This window comes from Bos javanicus, chromosome 29 (assembly GCF_032452875.1).
Source record: "Bos javanicus breed banteng chromosome 29, ARS-OSU_banteng_1.0, whole genome shotgun sequence".
Taxonomy (NCBI): domain Eukaryota; kingdom Metazoa; phylum Chordata; class Mammalia; order Artiodactyla; family Bovidae; genus Bos; species Bos javanicus.
Genome location: NC_083896.1, coordinates 15,141,229 through 15,164,236, shown reverse-complemented (window position 1 = coordinate 15,164,236; position 23,008 = coordinate 15,141,229). Strand labels below are relative to the sequence as shown.

Below are 23,008 nucleotides of genomic sequence, written 5' to 3'. Positions count from 1 at the left end.
AAAGCAAGGATTAGCATTTACGTCAGTCTCAAAAATTCTCTCTCACATCTTGTTACCCTAGAAAAGCCACAGGACCTCAAAACTGAGTGAGCGAGACATACATCTATCACCCAACAAGAGTATGCTGCAATATTGTTGAAGACACTGTTTCTGAGCCAGCATTCTGTGAGCACAGACATTTGAAGTTGCGGTGAAGAAAATCTTGACAATGAGAGGTGTTTGAAACTAGGTCTTAGAGAATAAAGACTTCTCCAGGTAGAAAAGGAAGAAAATGGCAGTGTGTCTTTTGTTTCTGACTGCTGGGTATAACCCAGAAACATGAATAAAGTCAGTGCTCTTTTACGTAAAGTGCTATTTATTTATTTCAGGCAATAGGAGTTTGTAAGAATAGTATATAATTGCATTTTTCAAAGGAAGGGCATCTATAGCTTCAGATAAAATGAGGGAAAGAATGTCTTCCTACTTTGTTTTTGCTCTATACTGATTGAAGAATAGCTCAGAGTTCTTGGGGGGAAATGATGCCCAGAGCAACCCCAGATGCACAGCAGAGGGCACCAGCAGGCAATATTCAGACTGAGATGGTGGACTACAAGATTACTGATCAACCTGCATAGGATCTAGTCATAGGCAGTATTCAAATAATGAATAACTATACCTAAAAATCTGCCCCAGAGGCTGAAACTGTTAATTTGTATTTTTTCCTTAAATGCTTGGGTTATATCATCCATTAAAAAAATACAATAATATTAAAAACAAAATAAAATGATATGAAAAATCCACATATATACAAATATTTATTATTAGAACTAATCAATGACTATAGTAAAGTTGCAGGATATAAAATCAACACACAGAAATCCCTTGCATTCCTATACACTAATAATGAGAAAACAGAAAGAGAAACTAAGGAAACAATTCCATTCACCATTGCAACGGAAAGAATAAAATACTTAGGCATATATCTACCTAAAGAAACTAAAGACCTATATATAGAAAACTATAAAACACTGGTGAAAGAAATCAAAGAGGACACTAATAAATGGAGAAATATACCATGTTCATGGATTGGAAGAATCAATATAGTGAAAATGAGTATACTTCCCAAAGCAATTTATAGATTCAATGCAATCCCTATCAAGCTACCAACAGTATTCTTCACAGAGCTAGAACAAATAATTTCACAATTTGTATGGAAATACAAAAAACCTCAAATAGCCAAAGTGATGTTGAGAAAGAAGAATGGAACTGGAGGAATCAACCTGCCTGACTTCAGGCTCTACTACAAAGCCACAGTTATCAAGACATTATGGTACTGGCACAAAGACAGAAATATAGATCAATGGAACAAAATAGAAAGCCCAGAGATAAATCCATGCACATATGGACACCTTATCTTTGACAAAGGAGGCAAGAATATACAATGGATTAAAAACGATCTCTTTAACAAGTGGTGCTGGGAAATCTGGTCAACCACTTGTAAAAGAATGAAACTAGAACACTTTCTAACACCATACACAAAAATAAACTCAAAATGGATTAAAGATCTAAATGTAAGACCAGAAACTATAAAACTCCTAGAGGAGAACATAGGCAAAACACTCTCTGACATACATCACAGCAGGATCCTCTATGACCCACCTCCCAGAATACTGGAAATAAAAGCAAAAATAAACAAATGGGACCTAATTAACCTTAAAAGCTTCTGCACATCAAAGGAAACTATTAGCAAGGTGAAAAGACAGCTGTCAGAATGGGATAAAATAATAGCAAATGAAGCAACTGACAAACAACTAATCTCAAAAATATACAAGCAACTCCTACAGCTCAACTCCAGAAAAATAAATGACCCGATCAAAAAATGGGCCAAAGAACTAAATAGACATTTCTCCAAAGAAGACATACAGATGGCTAACAAACACATGAAAAGATGCTCAACATCACTCATTATCAGAGAAATGCAAATCAAAACCACTATGAGGTACCATTTCACACCAGTCAGAATGGCTGCGATCCAAAAGTCTACAAATAATAAATGCTGGAGAGGGTGTGGAGAAAAGGGAACCCTCTTACACTGTTGGTGGGAATGCAAACTAGTACAGCCACTATGGAGAACAGTGTGGAGATTCCTTAAAAAACTGGAAATAGAACTGCCCTATGATCCAGCAATCCCACTGCTGGGCATACACACTGAAGAAACCAGAATTGAAAGAGACAAGTGTACCCCAATGTTCATCGCAGCACTGTTTATAATAGCCAGGACATGGAAGCAACCTAGATGTCCATCAGCAGATGAATGGATAAGAAAGTGGTGGTACATATACACAATGGAGTATTACTCAGCCATTAAAAAGAAAACATTTGAATCAGTTCTAATGAGGTGGATGAAACTGGAGCCTATTATACAGAGTGAAGTAAGCCAGAAGGAAAAACACCAATACAGTATAATAATGCATATATATGGAATTTAGAAAGATGGTAACAATAACCCGGTGTACAAGACAGCAAAAGAGACACTGATGTATAGAACAGTCTTATGGACTCTATGGGAGAGGGAGAGGGTGGGAAGATTTGGGAGAATGGCATTGAAACATGTAAAATATCATGTATGAAACGAGATGCCAGTCCAGGTTCAATGCACAATACTGGATGCTTGTGGCTAGTGCACTGGGACGACCCAGAGGGATGGTATGGGGAGGGAGGAGGGAGGAGGGTTCAGGATGGGGAACATATGTATACCTGTGGTGGATTCATTTTGATATTTGGCAAAACTAATACAATTATGTAAAGTTTAAAAATAAAATAAAATTTAAAAAAAAAACTCTACATTCAAAAAATTAAAAAAAAAAAAAAACTCACAGAGAATGCAGACCCTGTTCTCCTAAAGTTAGTTAACATACCCTTATTAATAGTTTAGAATAGTGCTGTCCAATAGAAACAATCTGAGTCACAAAATAAATTTCAAATGTTTTAGTAGTCACATTAAGAGGCAGGAAGACTCCTACAGATCAAGTACCATTTTCAGTACTTAACAACTGTAAGTACAATCAACATATAACTTATCAATGATGATGTTAAACTTAATCAACTAGTTAAAGATTTGTAGGATTCTCCACTCTAAAATTATTCCTTCCCCCGTTTCTATACTGTACTCTTTATAAACACGCAACTAAGCATAATCCATCATTAAGGAGGAGAGGGGCAATTATTTCACAAATTATTTGAAATAGTTTTTATAGATTTATCTACCCATCCTCCTCTGCCTTTTCATTTTTAATTCTATCATTTATATCAGTGTGGACTTCACTTTATACCATCTGGTCCCACCACTTCTTGGAAAATAGATGGGGAAACAGAGGAAACAGTGTCAGACTTTATTTTGGGGGGCTCCAAAATCACTACAGATGGTGACTGCAGCCATGAAATTAAAAGATGCTTACTCCGTGGAAGGAAAGTTATGACCAACCTAGATCGCATATTCAAAAGCAGAGACATTACTTTGCCAACAAAGTTTCATCTAGTCAAGGCTATGGTTTTTCCTGTGGTCATGTATGGATGTGAAAGTTGGACTTGAAGAAGGCTGAGCGCCGAAGAATTGATGCTTATGAACTGTGGTGTTGGAGAAGACTCTTGAGAGTCCCTTGGACTGCAAGGAGATCCCAGTCCATTCTGAAGGAGATCAGCCCTGGGATTTCTTTGGAAGGAATGACGCTAAAGCTGAAACTCCAGTACTTTGGCCACCTCATGCAAAGAGTTGACTCATTGGAAAAGACTCTGATGCTGGGAGGGATTGGGAGCAGGAGGAGAAGGGGACGACGGAGGATGAGATGGCTGGATGGCATCACTGACTCGATGGACGTGAGTCTGGGTGAACTCCGGGAGTTGGTGATGGACAGGGAGGCCTGGCGTGCTGCGATTCATGGGGTCGCAAAGAGTCAGACACGACTGAGTGACTGATCTGATAGATCAGTACTAGACTATTAATTTTATCATTCAAATTGTTCTAGTTTTGGTCACGGGAGTTCTTTCAGATGGGTTCTCTGTATTTTTGGCATAGCCTCCTCATTTTGTTTTGAGGAATTCTTTAGTTTCAGCACTATGAGATATTCCAGGTTAATTTTGTACATTCCATGCCTAAGCTCTAAAATCAGCCATTCATCCATGCAGTTAGATATCTTCTACTGGACAATAGTATTAGAAACCAAGATCTAGGCACAAGTCATATCCTATTTTGATGGGAGAGTTTTATCCTCTGCTATAAACGTATAGACTACTGTACCACTTGATGAATTTGACACTTCAGTTTGAGATTTTCTGGTACCCCAAAGGTCTGTACTTTTTGAACTCCATCTCTCACTCCTGCACAAGCTGTGGTCTGAAAAAGACTATATATATGTTAGGGCTTCACCCTAAGCCCTCTTTGAACAAATGAAGATTGCCAGATGTTTTCATGTGTGCACTAACTCCTAATTGAAGACCTTCTCTGTATAGCAATAGGAAGAATTGAAAGATAACTGAAAATGGAGAGCTTTCTAGGGAACATTTCCCATCAAAACATCATCATTGAGGATTGGCTTGTGGCCATCCTTGTGGATTGGCTACCTTTTCCCTTGCAATCTGAAAAAAAAAAAAAAACAGATTGTGAAAACCTACATAACCATATCCAATGACCCCATCCAGTTTACTCAATTCTCCTTGTCAGACCCTGGGCTAATTAATCTGCACCATGATGTGGTTTATTCCTCAAAACATCACCATGCAGAGCCACTATTGGCTGTCACTAGTATTTCTGCTCTGCAACTGAGGAGACTGAATGTGAAAGACCGCCCCATGGCACGCAGCTAACCTGACTGAGATGCAGCTCTGAATGCTCAGCTTTCTGACCTCCATCAGCCTTGTTCATCCAACCTCACTTAACCACCATATGATATGGCCTGTAATAGGGCCAGTCTTCTCAAACTATCTTACTTCTACTTTTAAAGGAGATTCTATTGATAACTATTTGTGCTTAATATATAAGGCTTTACATGCAATTTTAAGAAGTGATATTTGTACTTGGAACACTGTCTTAAATTTTGGTTCAGCAAATGCAATCACCATGAACATGCCTGGGAAATTGAACCAAAACTCATCTAAATAAAAACTTATGAGAAGAGAGGGCATATCCATTGGGGGAATTATTCACAGAAAGCATGTTGTTGAATAAGAAAATTTACATTTGCTTTTACAATTCCATTTTACATGTGGATACTGATATCAATAAACTGTGGAAAATTTTGAAAGAGATGGGAATACCAGACCATCTGACCTGCCTCTTGAGAAACCTGTATGCAGGTCAGGAACTGGACATGGAACAGCAGACTGGTTCCAAATAGGAAAAGGAGTATGTCAAGGCTATATATTGTCACCCTGCTTACTTAGCTTATATGCAGAGTACATCATGAGAAATGCTGGGCTGGAAGAAACACAAGCTGGAATCAGGATTGCTGGGAGAAACATCTATAACCTCAGATATGCAGATAACACCACCCTTATGGCAGAAAGTGAAGAAGAACTGAAGAGCCTCTTGATGAAAGTGAAAGAGGAGAGTGAAAAAGTTGGCTTAAAACTCAACATTCAGAAAACTAAGATCATGGCATCTGCTCCCATCACTTCATGGGAAATAGATGGGGAAACAGTGGAAATGTGGTTGACTTTATTTTTCTGGGCTCCAAAATCACTGTAGATGGTGATTGCAGCCATGAGATTCAAAGACACTTACTCCTTGAAAGGAAAGTTATGACAAATCTAGACAGCATATTAAAAAGCAGAGACATTACTTTGTCAACAAAGGTCCGTCTAGTCAAGGCTATGGTTTTTCCAGTGGTCATGTATGGATGTGAGAGTTGGACTATAAAGAAAGCTGAGTGCCAAAGAATTGATGCTTTTGAACTGTGATGTTGGAGAAGACTCTTGAGAGTCCCTTGGACTGCAAGGAGATCCAACCAGTCCGTCCTAAAGGAGATCAGTCCTGGGTGTTCATTGGAAAGACTGATGTTGAAGCTGAAATGCCAATACTTGGCCACCTGATGTGAAGATCTGACTCACTGGAAAAGACCCTGATGCTGGGAAAGATTAAGGGCAGGAGGAGAAGGGGACGACAGAGGATGAGATGGTTGGATGGCATCACTGACTCAATAGACATGGGTTTTGGTGAACTCCGGGAGTTGGTGATGGACAGGGAGGCCTGACATGCTGCTGTTCATGGGGTCGCAAAGAGTTGGACACGAATGAGCGACTGAACTGAACTAATGTCAATATCGAGATTTGATTAGTGACAGAACCATATCTGAAGATTTCACTAATAAAGGAATATCTCTTGTGTTATTTTTTATTTTTAACTTAGAAAGCAGCAGAATGCAGATTAAAAAACATAAGTTTGAGAACAGGAAGGAATTTTACTCAAGTTTGGACTCTGCCACTTATTAACTGAATACCTTTAAGAAAGTTTCATAAATATTATTTTCAGTGTCCTCATTGGTATTAATAAAAATGAAAATAATAGAAGATTTTTATGAAGTACATGCAAAGTATGTGACCCAGAGTTAACCTCACTATTCTGCAGTGATAAGCCCCAAAATACCATGATGGTCTGCGATATATGACAATACACACAATACAGAGTGCTGAATTCAAAGTGGTATGGATTCATGATGTTCATACGGTCCTCCCTGAAATTCTTACAGGTGTATATTACTGCTAAAGTTAATTAAAAATAAGAACAAAACAGTGAGAAATACAAAGAAGTTTATAAGAAGACATATGGGGAAAGTCAAAATTTGAACCTAGTCTTGTCAAAAGCCAAGCATGCATTTCCTTCTGTTAATTTCCAAGTATGGCAAAAACCATTACAATATTGTAAAGTAATTAGCCTCCAATTAAAATAAATAAATTTATTTATTTAAAAATTTTTTTAAAAATTCCCAATAGGACTTCCACAAACACAGAGCCTAACCTGTCTCCATTATCCTTACTATTTTGCTTAATGCACGGTGATGCACATTAGGGTCAATAAATAACTAAATGAAAACTAATGAGTAAATGAGAACTAATCTTGTTTTTCTCTCTTTAGGACTAAAGAAAATTTAGCCAAATTAGGGAGAAATTCCTTAATCCATTAGGCCCAATTATATTCCATTTTCTTTTTTGCCTGCAAAAATAACTTTGTAAAAAGTCTGAAACATGCATGGTTCATTCTTTTGTGTGAAAACTGCTCAAGCAGTCTCCAGACCCACCCAACTTAGAATGAAAAGGATAAATGACAAGCCTATTATTAAAGTTTTGATTAGTACTATTAGCCAAGGTCCAAAGAGAGTTTTTATTCAACAGTTTTGAAAAACCAAAAAGGCAAATTTCATGTATATTTCTATGCATTTGCCACAGAATGAGTGACTGACACTTCAGATTGTCAAAATGTCTAAGACTTCCAAACAGGATGGAATGAGGTAGCTGCCTTTTCTGTTTCCAGAGAGACTGCTAATCTTAAAATTTAACCTCTCCTTTGCCAAATTAATTTCAGTTTGACATTCTTGCTTTCTACTCTCTTTGCTCTTAGAGCTTTCCTGAAAAGCATTCTTATCTGGAGTAGATTAGAGTTGCAGTTCTTGAACCAAGACAGAGCATCATGCCTACATGTAGCACGGAGGCCTGCTGAACTCAATGCCCTTAAGATAGTGAATTGTCATTCTAATCACTTTTAATCTGTGCAGCTTGGGGATGATCTTGGAATCTGACTCATATTTTCACAAAAGGAGTATAGATGCAACCCATAAGGGATATAGTATGCTTCAGGGGTGTGAAAGGACAACCTGTTCAGCTCCCATTAAGAGCCAGGCCCTGGCATTAAGTAATGTTTGGCCCACATTCTGATTTGAGGGAAATTCTGAAAATTCTCGTTTGACTGAAGTTTCGTCACCACTAGGTTTTGGAATGAGATTTGCATGCAAGTTGGGGAGGGCATGTGTAGTGTAAAAGGAAATTGGCACTGGAACCAGTTAGGCTTGGTTTGAAGTCATTGCTCTGCCACGTACATGCTTGTGTGCCAGTGTGGGCCAATTTGTTTTAATGGCTACAAGAATAAATCCCAAACCCCACCAGCACTTTTCCAAATGTATGCTAATTGATTTCACTGGAAATCCTGAAGAGATTATTTGGAATGCTTGTTGCATTTCTATTACCGTGTTAAAAAATGTGTATTGTCAGTCCTCTCACTTCACTCTTGCCAGTCACATCCCTAAAGCAACAAATCGTGCCACTGCCCCATCCCCAGGTAATAACTGATTCACTTTCTGTTGCTAACAATTAGTCTGCAGCTTTCTAGAATTTTATATAAATGGAGATCAAACAGTATGTACCTTTTATTTTGAATCTGGCTTCTTTAATTTCGGAATCATATTGAGAGTCTTTTACATTCCTACATGTGTGGGAGGTCCATTTATATTCATTCCCTTTCATTGCATGCTTCTATTGTATGGCCATACAATAGTTGATATATTCATTCACCTGTTGATAGATATTTGTGCTGTTTCCCATTTGGGGTTATTAAAAATAATGTTTCTATATAAGCATTCACCTATATGTCTTTGTAGAAGCATATACTTTTATTTTTTCTTGGGAAAATACCTAAAAATGTAACGACTGTGTCAATGCATTATACATGTGTGATAAATCACTTCTGCTGCTGCTGCTGCTAAGTCACTTCATTTGTGTCCGACTCTGTGCGACCCCATAGATGGCAGCCCAGCAGGCTCTGCCATCCCTGGGATTCTCCAGGCAAGAACACTGGAGTGGGTTGCCATTTCCTTCTCCAATGCATGAAAGTGAAAAGTGAAAGTCAAGTCACTCAGTCATATCAGACTCTTCGCGACCCCATGGACTGTAGCCCACCAGGCTCCTCCTCCCATGAGAGGCTGCATCAATGAGAAAGGTGTTTAATTTTAAATCACCAAATATTTTCCCAAGGGCTTGTACCATTTTACATACCAACTTGAAGTATATGAGATTTCCAATGTCTCCACATTCTCGCCAACAAATTGTGTTGTCATTGTTTTTAATTTAAGACATTCTATTAAGCATCTAGTGGTGTGGTTTGTGGCTTTAATGTACATTTCTTTAATGATTAATGACAAATGCTTATTTTTAATTCATATGTATTCTTTTGTGAAGTATCTTTAAAAATCTTTTCTTTGTTTATAATTGGTTTATTTGACTTCTCATAATGATGTTTGGAGTTACTTACATATCCTGAAACAAAATCTGTTATTAGATATTTGATTGGTACAAACTTTTCCCAAGTCTGTATCTTTTTAGATATTCTCTTACTAGTGTCTTTCAAAGAGCAAAAGTACTTAATTGTGATTAAATGCAATTTGTGTATATTTTCTTTTATAGATCTTGCTTTCAATGTTGAATTAAAAAAATAAAAACTAAAAAAAAATTCCTAAGACCACAATGACTTTCTCTTGCTTTCTTCTAGAATTTTTAGTTTTATATTTTAAATTTAGATCTATGATCATTTATGTTCATTTTTATATACAGTAAGAAGTATGGATACCAGTTTACTTGTTTGCAAATGAATATCCAATTGTCCAAAATCACTTGAAGAAAAGACTAGCTTTCCTCCACTAAATTATTTTTGTCAAAAATCACTTGTTTATGAACGTACGGATCTATTTCTGTGGGTTTCTATTCTGTTCCATTGATACATACATATGTCTCTCTTTACACTCCCACCACACTGTCTTATTCCCATAGTATTATAATAAGTCTTGAAGTGAGGTAGTGTAATTTCTCCAAATTAACACTTATTTTTCAGTTTCTAGGCTGTTTGAGGTACTTGTATTGTCATAAGTATTTTAGAATTAGCTTGTAATTTTTACCAAGGGCATCTGATGGGATTGTTACTGGCATTACATTGAATCTACTAGACAAATTTAGGAAGGATTAAAATCTCAATATAGTCTTTTAACTTATAAATACATATTATCCCCCCACTTATTTAGGTCTTTAAAACTTTCAGTAATATTTTGTTGTTGTTGTTGTTTTCAGGATACAAGTTTTACACATCTTCTCTTAGATTTATCCTGAAGCATGTCACATTTTTTATATTATTTTAAATAGCATCTCTTAAAATTAAACATAACAGGACTGGTTAAAATTAAATTTCAGTTATATCCTCTAGCCTTGCTAAACTTACTTAGGTCTAATTGCCTTCTTTGTGGCTTTCATAGGATTCTCGATTCTCTACATAGACCACTATGTGATCTGCAAATAATGCCGAGTTTAATTTTTCCTTTCCAATTTGGATCTTTCTCTTTCTCGCTTTCTTTACTTTTCTGCCTTCCTTCTTTATTCCTTTGCTTCCTCATTGTATACATTAGAACCTCCTACAATCTTTTGAAGTTGTGAGGGCAGGCATTCTTACCTTGTTCTTTATCTTAAGGGAAAACATTCAGTCTTTACCATCTTGACCACCTAACAGGTTGGGAAAATTTCCTTCTAGTCGAAGTTTAGTTTGAGTTTTTATTAGAAATATATGGTTTTCCAAAGCCTTTGACTTTGGCCTTTCTGACCCTGTGGAGATGATCATGTGGTTTACTGTTGAGTCAACCTTGCATTCCTTTAATGAACCTAAGTGCAGAGCATGTATTATCTATTTGTATATTTTAAAATTATATTTGCTAAATTTTTATTAAGAATGTTTGCTTTTATGTTTATGAGGGATATGAGTCTATAATAGTGTTCCTGTATGACTTAAGTATTAAGGCAATGCTGGTCTCAAATAATTAGTTAAGAAAAATAGCTCTTAAATATCTATGAGAGTTTGTAAAGAATTGATACTATTGTTCCTTTAAATGTTCAGTGGAATTTACAAGTTAAGTCCTCTCACGCTGGAAATTTCTTTGTGGGAAAGTTATTAACTACAGTTCTATTCCCTTAACAGTCATAGTGTCACTTATGGATTGTTGAGTGATAATATTAGTTCCCTAGGGCTGCTGTAACAAAATTGCCACAAACTGGGTAGCTTACAACAACAGACATTTGTTTTTTCATAATTCTAGTGGCTAGAAGTCTGAAATCAATGCTTCAGTAGGGCCAATCTTTATCTGAAAGCTCTGGAAAGAACCCTTCCTTGTCTCTCGTAAGTTATGGGGACTCCAGGTATCCTTGGCTTGTGGCAGCATCACTTTAATCTCTGGCTCAGTCTTCACATGGCCGTCTTCCCTGTGTCTGTGTGTAAACCTCTTTATCTTGTAAAGATATCAATCATTTGATTCAGCATCTAACCTAAATCAAAGAAGCTCTCTATAGAGCTACCAAAAGTATTTTTCACAGAGCTAGAACAAATAATTTCACAATTTGTATGGAAATACAAAAAACCTCGAATAGCCAAAGCAATCTTGAGAAATAAGAATGGAACTGGAGGAATTGACCTGCCTGACTTCAGGCTCTACTCCAAAGCCACAGACATCAAGACAGTATGGTACTGGCACAAAGACAGAAATATAGATCAATGGAACAAAATAGAAAGCCCAGACATATGGACACCTTATCTTTGACAAAGGAGGCAAGAATATACAATGGAGAAAAGACAATCTCTTTAACAAGTGGTGCTGGGAAAACTGGTCAAACACTTGTAAAAGAATGAAACTAGAGCACTTTCTAACACCATACACAAAAATAAACTCAAAATGGATTAAAGACCTAAACACAAGACCAGAAACTATAAAACCCCTAGAGGAGAACATAGGCAAAACACTCTCCGACATAAATCACAGTAGGATCCTCTATGACCCACCTCCCAGAATACTGGAAATAAAAGCAAAAATAAACAAATGGGATCTAATTAAACTTAAAAGCTTCTGCACAACAAAGGAAACTATAAGCAAGGTGAAAAGACAGCCTTCAGAATGGGAGAAAATAATAGCAAATGAAGCAACTGACAAACAACTAATCTCAGGTATATATAAGCAACTCCTGCAGCTCAATTCCAGAAAAATAAATGACCCAATTAAAAAATGGGCCAAAGAACTAAATAGACATTTCTCCAAAGAAGACATACAGATGGCTAACAAACACATGAAAAGATGCTCAACATCACTCATGATCAGAGAAATGCAAATCAAAACCACTATGAGGTACCATTTCATGCCAGTCAGAATGGCTGCTATCCAAATATCTACAAGCAGTAAATGCTGGAGAGGGTGTGGAGAAAAGGGAACCCTCTTACACTGTTGGTGGGAATGCAAACTAGTACAGCCACTATGGAGAACAGTGTGGAGATTCCTTAAAAAACTGGAAATAGAACTGCCTTATGACCCAACAATCCCACTGCTGGGCATACACACTGAGGAAACCAGAATTGAAAGAGACAAGTGTACCCCAATGTTCATCGCAGCACTGTTTATAATAGCCAGGACATGGAAGCAACCTAGATGTCCATCAGCAGATGAATGGATAAGAAAGCCATGGTACATATACACAATGGAGTATTACTCAGCCATTAAAAATATACATTTGAATCAGTTCTAATGAGGTGGATGAAACTGGAGCCTATTATACAGAGTGAAGTAAGCCAGAAAGAAAAAGACCAATACAGTATACCAATGCATATATATGGAACTTAGAAATACGGTAATGATAACCCTGTATGCGAGATAGCAAAAGAGACACAGATGTATAGAACAGTCTTTTGGGCTCTGTGGGAGAGGGCGAGGGTGGGAAGATTTGGGAGAATGGCATTGAAACATGTACAATATCATATAAGAAATGAATCGCCAGTCCAGGTTCGATGCAGGATACAGGATGCTTGGGGCTGGTGCAGTGGGATGACCCAAAGGGATGGTGCGGGGAGGGAGGTAGGAAGGGGGTTCAGGATGGGGAACACGTGTACACCCTTGGTGGATTCATGTTGATGTATGGCAAAACCAATACAATATTGTAAAGTAATTAGCCTCCAATTAAAATAAATAAATTTAAATTAAAAAAAAAGTGACTACAAGTAAAAAACAAAACAAAACAAGCAAACAAAAAATTTTCAACTAATTACAACTCCAAAATTTCTAGTATCCTTCCAAAGGACATTATTTCACCCTCTAGAGTGAGCTTTAAAACTTAGCGTCTACCAAGAAATTTGTCCATTTCATCTAAGTTGTCAAAGTTATTGGTATGATGTTACTCATAATATATATCTCACTTTCCTGATATTGATAATGCATGTCTATTCTGGTTTTATTCTAAATCAAACTGACTAGAAGTTTATCAGTTTTATTGATTGTTACAAAAAAAAGCTTTGGTTTCATTAATTTTCTCAATTGTTTTCCTGTCTTCTATTTCATTGAGGGGGGTTGTGTTGAATATTTAATATTTCCTGTCATTTGCTTAACTTGCATTTAATTTACTCCTTTACTAGTTTCTTAAAGTAGAAGGTAAGGTCATTCATTTAAATTTTTTATTTTCTAAAATAAGTATTCAGTGCTATAACTTTTTTTAAGCTTGTCATAGCCAAATCCCACAAATTTTGATATTCTATATTTTCATTTTCATTCAGTTCAAAGTTCTATGTATTTATCTCCTTAGATTATTTTCCTACTGACAGTCATTCATACAACTTGTTCAATAAAATTCAATCTTTCAGAGCTTTACCAGGTATGGGATGGATGTTCTTAAGGCAGCATCCTAGAAAATGGAGTGAGCAAGGGGAATTTCTCTCCCTGGCCTGAAAACCAATCTCAAATGGAGATCAAAAAAGCCTCTAATTGGCACATAAGTTAACAACTTTAGAACTGATATGCTTCCACATTGGAGCATCCTCCAAGTTTCCAATACATCTTCATTCTCTGTTTCTTTAAACAGACCACTAATTCACCACGCTCTCTGAAGAATGCAATGAGATATTTATTGTCTCTTTCAGATATAAAAATTGCTGAATTTCTGCCTGGATATTGAAGCTCCAGTGTACATGATATACAATTACCCTCTCCTATAATTTCCTATATTATAGCTCTGTAGTCTGCAGTGTATATCCCTATAATTATTTCTATAATATTTACATGATTTTACTTACATAATATCTCAGTTCAGTTCAGTCACTCAGTCGTGTCCAACTCTTTGAAACCCAATGAACCGCAGCATGCCAGGCCTCTCTGTCCATCACCAACTCCTGGAGTCCCGGACACACAAACCCATGTCCATCGAGTCAGTGAGCATCCAGCCATCTCATCCTCTGTTGTCCCCATCTCCTCCTTCCCCCAATCCCTCCCAGCATCAGGGTCTTTTCCAATGAGTCAACTCTCTGCATCAGATGGCCAAATTATTGGACTTTCAGCTTTAGTATCAGTCCTTCCAATGAACACCCAGGACTGATCTCCCTTAGGATGGACTGGTTGGATCTCCTGGCAGTCCATGGACTCTCAAGAGTCTTCTCCAATACCTCAGTTCAAAACCATCAATTCTTCTGCACTCAGCTTTCTTCACAGTCCAACTTTCACATCCATACATGATCACTGGAAAAACCATAGCCTTGACTAGATGGACCTTTGTTGACAAAGTAATGTCTCTGCTTTTTAATATGCTGTCTAGGTTCGTCGTAACTTCCCTTCCAAGGAGTAAGCATCTTTTAATTTCATGGCTGCAATCACCATCTGCAGTGATTTTGGAGCCCCCCAAAATAAAGTCAGCCACTGTTTCCACTGTTTCCCCATCTATATGCCATGAAATGATGGGGCTGGATGCCATGATTTTAGTTTTCTGAATGTTGAGCTTTAAGCCAACTTTTTCACTCTCTTCTTTCACTTTCCTCAAGAGGCTCTTTAGTTCCTCTTCACTTTCTGCCATAAGGATGGTGTCATCTGTATATCTGAGGTGATTGATATTTCTCCTGGCAGTCTTGATTCCAGCTTGTGCTTCCTCCAGCCCAGAGTTTCTCATGATGTACTCTGCATATAAGTTAAATAAGCAGGGTGACAATATACAGCCTTAATGTACTCCTTTTCCTATTTGGAATCAATCTGTTGTTCCATGTCCAGTTCTAACTGTTGCTTCCTGTTCTGCATACAGGTTTCTCAAGAGGCAGGTCAGATGGTCTGGTATTCCCATCTCTTGAAGAATTTTCCACAGTTTATTGTGATCCACACAGTCAAAGGCTTTGGCATAGTCAATAAAGTAGAAATAGATGTTTTTCTGGAACTCTCTTGCTTTTTCGATGATGCAGCAGATGTTGGCAATTTGATCTCTGGTTTCTCTGCCTTTTCTAAAACCAGCTTGAACATCTGGAAATTCATGGTTCACATATTGCTGAAACCTGGCTTGGAGAATTTTGAGCATTATTTTACTAGCGTGTGAGATGAGTGCAATTGTGTGGTAGTTTGAGCATTCTTTGGCATTGCCTTTCTTTGGGATTGGAATGAAAACTGACCTTTTCCAGTCCTGTGGCCACTAATGAGTTTTCCAAATTTGCTGGCATATTGAGTGCAGCACTTTCACAGTGTCATCTTTCAGAATTTGAAATAGCTCAACATAATATCTAAGATAATGATTTATTTTTCAGAAACTTTAGTTGCTCTCAGACAGGACACAATGAGGCTATATTTATTTCCTATATTAAATGCTAAAGAAAAAATAGTATATGCATATAGATTAGCTTGTCATAAACAAGTATATAGGAATTTGGGATATGATGTTGAAAAAGATGTAAGTAGAATAAAAAACGCATATTCATATAAGAGTGATGTTATTATTTCCATGTAACATCGAGAGAGGTGTATTACATCCCAAGAAAAATTAACATCAAAGCACTCTATAATTGTAAGAAAAATCTAATGAATGAATTTTCCCCTGGAATTTTAGATGTTCTATTACATGTGTTTGAAGCCCAGTAGGTTTCAATTCACAATAGGAAGATGTAAAATTTTGGAGTCAGTTACATCTGGGTTCAAATCCTAGCTCTGCAACTTTCAGCTGAATGATCTTAGACAAGTTATTTAGTATCTTTAAATAGCAATTCAGATAATAAGATATATTTCATACTGCTCTTATCAGGATCAAATTAGATAACTGCTAGAAATCAAAGAGTGGTATGATGATCAGTGAATTTTACTTTCATTATTCCCCCTCAATATTTTTCTTTACAGAATTTGTGTAGCTTCATAGTGGTTTTTGCCCATTGGGAGGTAGCCCATGTAATTAAAAATTATTTTTTCAGACAGAGCTAATTTTAAAATAATTTATTTAATATAGAGGTTTTTACACTTTAATGAATATCAAAACTCCCTAGAGAGTTTTGTAATCCTTAAATTCCTGGACACTGCCACCAAAGATTTTGATTCAGGAGGGTTGGATAAGCCGAGGAATTTATGTTTCTAAAAAGGTATGCTAGTGTTGCTGATTGGAGAACAGAATTCGAGAACAGCTGCTATGACCCATTTGCAACCACCAATGCAACATGATTGGCAAACAGAAAGGGAAGGTCACATTTCCCACAGGCATATTTGCTTTTCTAACCTTTAAACGCATTCTGCAGAAAAGTCAGCATGTTCCAATAGAGGAGAGTCAGCATACCCAGACTTCTCTCCCTTATTGTGCTACCTGGGGCATATCACTTCACTATTCCTGGCTCCAGTTTTTCCATCCTAAAATTTAAAGGACTAAATAGGTCAGTATGTTTTAAATTGTGTCCTCTAAACCATTAGAGGTTCTTCAGAGAAAACTCAGGGATGGTGTTGGTGAGGGAGTTGAACAGACAAGGAAACTTCACCATTCCCAGAAAGATCCTCTCTCATTGTATAACTTTGATCTATAGTGAAGTTCCATGCAAGGAACCAAACCAAATAAAACAAAACAAATGTAAACAAAAAATCCAGTTTGAAAAGATCTTTGGATAAAAGATCAAGATAATATTCATGGTCACAGTCACACTGCCTTTCTCATATACTGAACTCCACACACACAGAACATTCTGTACTCATAGCTTTCTGAGTTTACAATTATAATCATTAGTGATGGCAACCTGAGTCACTGCAAATATTCAAACTCTAAGCCATCTTCAGTGCACTTTTGCTGTTAAAATTTTCTTCTATTCCAATTATTTGAAAACAGATGCGCCTTTCCTTGCTCCCTGTAATTACTTTGTTAATCTATATATATTTCCATTCACATTCTGTGATACAGTTAACATCTTTGAGTGCTTTCTCTGTGTTACCCAGTATACTAAGAGCTTGAAATATATTACCCACCTCAATCCTCAGAAAATCCCTTTTGGATAATATCATTGTTTGCTACCTGCCATGCAGCTGCTGTAGCAAAGAGAGGTTAACTTAGTTTCTCATGAGTTACAGGAAGCAAAAGATGAGAGTGGAATATGATCCTGTATACTTGTCTCTAAAGTTTATATTCTAGTTATGTTTAAAAAAAAAGATCAAACGATCAGGTTATCAAGTGGAACCATCAAAATATATTCAGATAGAGTTCTCTGTCTGATACCAAAATGAGAGAGACAAATTTAAAAGGAAAGAACAAAGACACTATATTCCTGTAATGAGAGGAGATAGCCTTCCTTCAACAGAGGTCTTTCATCAAGTGAATAGAAGACAGGAGGGTTTCAATTATTTCCCCAGAATCATGAAGACAGACTTATGAACTGGGAAACAGTATTACTTATTTTATTACTTACTTGATTTCTCAAAAGTAAGGTTGGCTGAAGAGCATTAGGCTAAGCTAATGAAATTAAAACAAATACAGGCATATATTACACAAACATCATGGTCAAAAGCAGTAATGTGTGTATATGGTGGGTAAGATACAAGGTGAGGAAGGCATCATGAAGATGGAAATCCCACTGTAATGCCACCTTCTTGACCACAGAGACTAATAGCCTCTTAAGCACGGGAATTCACTCCAATGATGTTTCACTTGGAACCTTCTAATTCTACATGAATAAAGCATTAATAGTGTAGATTAGACACATGGTCCATGATCTGAAGAAACTTAGACAATGATTTTGTATGAACCTTGGGTAGGTCAGTAGTCAGGGGAGACATTCTAACCCAAAGACACTCATTCATCTTCTTAATAACTGTTTTAAGAAATTCAGATAAAAACAAACCAAAATAAATAAATAAATAAAAACAAGGAGTCACCACAAATAACCTGAGGACTGAGACTGCTGTAGTTGGAAAACCATATGATATCATACCAGGTGTGATGGTAACTTTCATTGTTACCTAGGGTCTTAAGATTGAACCTCTCATTCTTCCTTGGGACATTAGCTAAATAGGCTCCCATCTCAGTCTTGTCAGCTCATCTGTATTCTCAGTTTTGTTCATGACCAATTCGGGAGATGTTTGTGAAGGTTGAAAAAAGTAATTACTAACAAATTTATTTAAATATGTATGAATTATTATGCTGCTTTTACCAAAAAAAAAATGGGAATTGCTTTGGCCTCAATTATTTCCTCAATATAAAATTAATAGTTCATTGACACATACAATATATTTTAAAATTATTCTCATAATGTTATCAATTAGAAATCTCAATGAAAAATACTAACTAAACAATATATATGTAGAAACAGGAGATAAATATGATGTATAGAAGGGAAATCAGTTAGCTATTATGAAATCTTTATATTTTGATAACTAAATGTCATAAACTAAACTTTATAGAATTCTGAGCCAAAAAGCAAAGAAGTATCTATATAAATATTAGATTAATATAGTATTCTTATATTATATAATATGTAATAATATTTAATATTAATATAATAATAAAATCTAATGTTAATAAGAATAGTAATACACAATTGAATGGTAATAAATCATGGCACTTCCATTCCTTCTGTTAATATACTGATACACTGATAATCCAAGCATGAAATTCTGATGGTTCTGTATTCCTTTTCTGTTTCTCCTGTTCTCTTTGTTAAAATCGCCATCTACAAAGGCAAATTATACTTCATTTTACCAACTCACTGAAGTTGAGTGCCTATTCTCCAGAATGGAGAATATAGCTGTTTCCAAATACCATCTCTTCTGCAAGTCACTGATCTTTACAACTTTCACTAGTATTGATTTCCATTTCACAAAATGTATTTCCCCCCATTTTGAAACATGCATGAAAGCCTGCACATATTCAGTTTAATTTGTGGTTTTAACCCCTACATTCACATTCAAGGGAAACAGCTGTCTTACTCATCATTGTTACTTTCATTCAACAGACAATGCATTCAAAAACTGATTAGAGTAAGATGCTGTGTGCTTCCAGCGCATGTCAAACAGAAGAACAATGAACACCCAGATTACATTAGAAGGACTGTGACTAAAGACATTTAGATAGAATGTGTGTTGATAGAGTAATTATTAGGTGGAGTAAATTGCAATGGAGAAGCTTTAACAAGTACTTATATAAATAGTTTCTTTTCCACAAAATAGGTCTTGTAGCAGAGGAAAGAAAAATAGTCTCTTACTTCTAGTAATTTCCAAAATCAATTGCCTCAAGTAGTATTGCAAGAATATTTTTAAAGTTTCAGTTTACAGTGTATTAGATACATTTAATTTTGAGTCAGTGCTCTTGGGTAGTGAAAGCCTTACCTTCTCCAGTGGTTTCTTCTTCACCTTGCGCAGGGAGAATCGATAGATGGATGCTGTGAGATGGCTACCTGGGGTGATCTAAAATGAAGAAGGCATTTGAAATTAGGAAAAGAAACCTGCAAGCTGCTATAATGACAGCCTCATAAGAGTGTTTCTCAGTCAACAGCAGTTACAGTGGTTGCACTGTGTACTAAGCCCAGTTTTAGTACAGTTTTAGGCCTGGAAGTGCAAAGAGAGTAAAATGAATAGATGGGGAAATGAAAATTAAAATCAAAAAAGAAAATGAACTCATTCTTCAGAAGTGTTTATAAATTACCTGGGAAGTTATAGTGTTATACTTATAATTGGAGGAAAGATCACTTTGCCAACCATAGCCACAGACATTTCAACAGACACAGCAATTCTTCAGTGAAGGCCCATTGCACGGAAGTGCTTTGGCATCTTTTTTTTTTTTTTCTTTAATTCAATAACTGAAGTTGTTAAAAAAAATGGCCTGCCCTGCACAACAGAAATGAATTGGGAGATTCAAGGGTATCTGAGTGGTAGAGAGACAAAGACGACAGATGGGAAAGGTACATGTGAAAAAAAAGAAGGGATCAATAAAATAAACTGTTATCCCTACAAACTTTCAACATTTTGTAAAAGAGGCAAAACTTCCAGCTAAAATGATAAGTATATTTTGTGGAAATCAGTAAAAGGAATTCCTTTCAGATGAAACTGATACACAGTGAGAGAGTGTGAACTCTCTGGAAATTAGTTTTTATCTTTAGGAGTGCTTTTAAATTTCTTAGGCTGTGAAATCCAGAGAAGTGTTCAAAAACACTTTCTAGGTGTGAAGGACATTTTGAACATAAAATACACTACAACAGTATTATTCATGTAATATAACATTTTGACATGAATCTCAGTGTGTTAGGTTGAAAACACCCTCCTCTAAGGATGTCCACATCCTGATCTCTAGAACCCATACATGTTCCCATACATGACAAAAGCAACTTTGTACAGGTGATTAAGTTAAGGATCTTGAGATGGAGAGATTACCTAGATTATCTATGTGGTCCCAAATGTAACCCTAAGACTCTTTATAAGTGAAAGATGGAGGCAAGAGTAACAGAGTCAAAGAGACTGGAAGATTCTATGTTTCTGGCTTTGATGATGAAGAAAGGGGCCATGAGCAAAGCATGTCGATGGCCTATAGAAACTGGAAAATGCAAGGAAACGGATTATCCCTCAAGCTTCCAGAAGAAATGTGGCCGTGCTAACACTGAGTTTATCTTAGTAAGATTTCTCAAATTATAAGACACTAAATGTTTATTGTTTTAAACCACTAACTTTGTTGCAATTTGTTGCAGCAACAGTAAGAATCTAACACTCAGATTAGTAAATCTTGATTAACTAAGAGTGAGATCTACAACTTTTCAAGACTTGACCAAATAATAAGAAAACAAGCAGATTGCTAAGGCACTGGGTGGAAGGGAGGATGAAAACCACTGAACTGTACACTATAAAATGGTGAATTTTATGTTATGTAACATTTTGTTATGTGAATTATATATCAATGAAAATTAATCAATAACCTGTTGAATAAAGATTATACAATTACAACCAGTTTTGCTTTAGCCTATTGTTCAACTGTTTCAATGTATTATCCTAATCTATTTTCTTATTTTTCTGGAAACATAATTGATGATGATGATGTTAGTGGTGGTCATGGTAATTAAAAAGCAATCTTCATGAGGATAATAATTCAGCTGCTTTTTGTCCAGCCTAATTCTGTTCCCATCCTAAACAGATATAATAAATAAATAAAGCAACACAATATCCATCCTTCATATCCTGAATCTGATCCAATAGTTTGCCTTTCTATCATTATCCCTTGCAAGTGTGCATGCATGCTAAGTCACTTCAGTCATTTAGCATTCGGATTCTTTGTTATCCCATGGATCTTCCTTTCCCTTCCCTTCCCTTCCCTTTCCTTTTATTTCTTGGAAGACTATGTGATTCACAAGGCAAAATACTTTGCAATAATTTTTACTGTCTTTACTTCCTTGCCCTTTCATTTGAAGATATACAGCCTAGAGAAAATGGTTGCACTTTCTCAGGGAGAGGATTCTTCCATTCTTTCAGAATTTTGCTACTGCCAAAGGATTATCCTAATTTCAATGAACAAATTCAAAGACTAATGACAAACTATTAATGAAAACTTTTAAGTTATCCAGACAAAATGCACTGCAAAATGTCACTCTAGACTTGAGAATTATACAAAGCCATATCTAGTATTTCAGCTTGACTGCAGGCCAGTAAAGTGATGCAAGATATTAAGACACATCAGGTTCAGAGATCTATAATTAATCTTGTCAGCAGATGTGGCAGGACAGATTCCTATTTAAACTTGCATATTGATGAGACTTTCCCCCCCTTTTACTGTATCAGTACAGAACACACTGGGGACCCAAGGGATCTAAACCCATCACAGTTATTTTAGAGTCAAGTTCATGCTCACTGCATGCCCTGCCTTGTTCTTGGTGGCATTAAATAATTAACTAACTATGACCATGAGTAGTCGAGAAAGCGGCAGCTTTTAGTGCATTTTTTATACATGCTGTTGAAAAACAAATATAAAATTAGAAAGTCTGTGTCCAAGGCTTGAGGTAGAATAAATGGTCAGGGGACAACACAGTCTGCATTTAGGTTCTGTAATTGAATTATATTGCAAACCTTTTAAAATATATGTATGATCATATTCTATAACAGCTAGAGCTAAATGTGAAGAATCATAGGCAATATTCTATCCTTTAATTTTAATGTGCAAGCACAAGTTGGATGAAAAAGTATGCATCTGAACCTTGAAACAATACTAGCAAAGATAAATTATCTTGAAAACTGAGAGGCCAATTAGATTATTTTTTAGTAACATTTAAAACAGAGGAACAATCACAGGTTGAGGAAAATGGGTAACTTTTCAGTAAACAAATGAGTGAATGGTGGAGTTTTATATTGATCAGACTTATTCCTCATTATTAGTTTGCCTTTAGGACAAATAATTAAACAAAAAATATTTAGTTTTGCTCATATGCTTTCTATTTGTCAGTTTTTATTTTAGAAGTTTGTATTATTAATTACAATACATAGCATATTGAAAAGCAGAGACATTACTTTGCCAACAAAGTTCAGTCTAGTCAAGGCTATGGTTTTTCCAGTGGTCATGTATGGATGTGAGAGTTGGACTGTGAAGAAAGCTGAGCGCTGAATAATTGATGCTTTTGAACTGTGGTGTTGGAGAAGACTCTTGAGAGTCCCTTGGACTGCAAGGAGATCCAACCAGTCCATTCTAAAGGAGATCAGCCCTGGGGATTCTTTGGAAGGAATGATGCTAAAGCTGAAACTCC

At 36.2% G+C, this 23,008-nt stretch overlaps 1 long non-coding RNA gene across 3 annotated transcripts in view; it reads right to left on the bottom strand.

The window, feature by feature from the left end:
* Window positions 1-23,008, bottom strand: part of LOC133241074 (uncharacterized) — a 1,297,712-nt gene that overhangs the window by 837,043 nt on the left and 437,661 nt on the right. For all 3 annotated transcript variants that reach the window (XR_009734506.1, XR_009734505.1, XR_009734504.1), the window contains one exon: window positions 19,620-19,697. This is a non-coding gene — a long non-coding RNA (uncharacterized LOC133241074). The remainder of the gene's footprint in view (window positions 1-19,619; window positions 19,698-23,008) is intronic.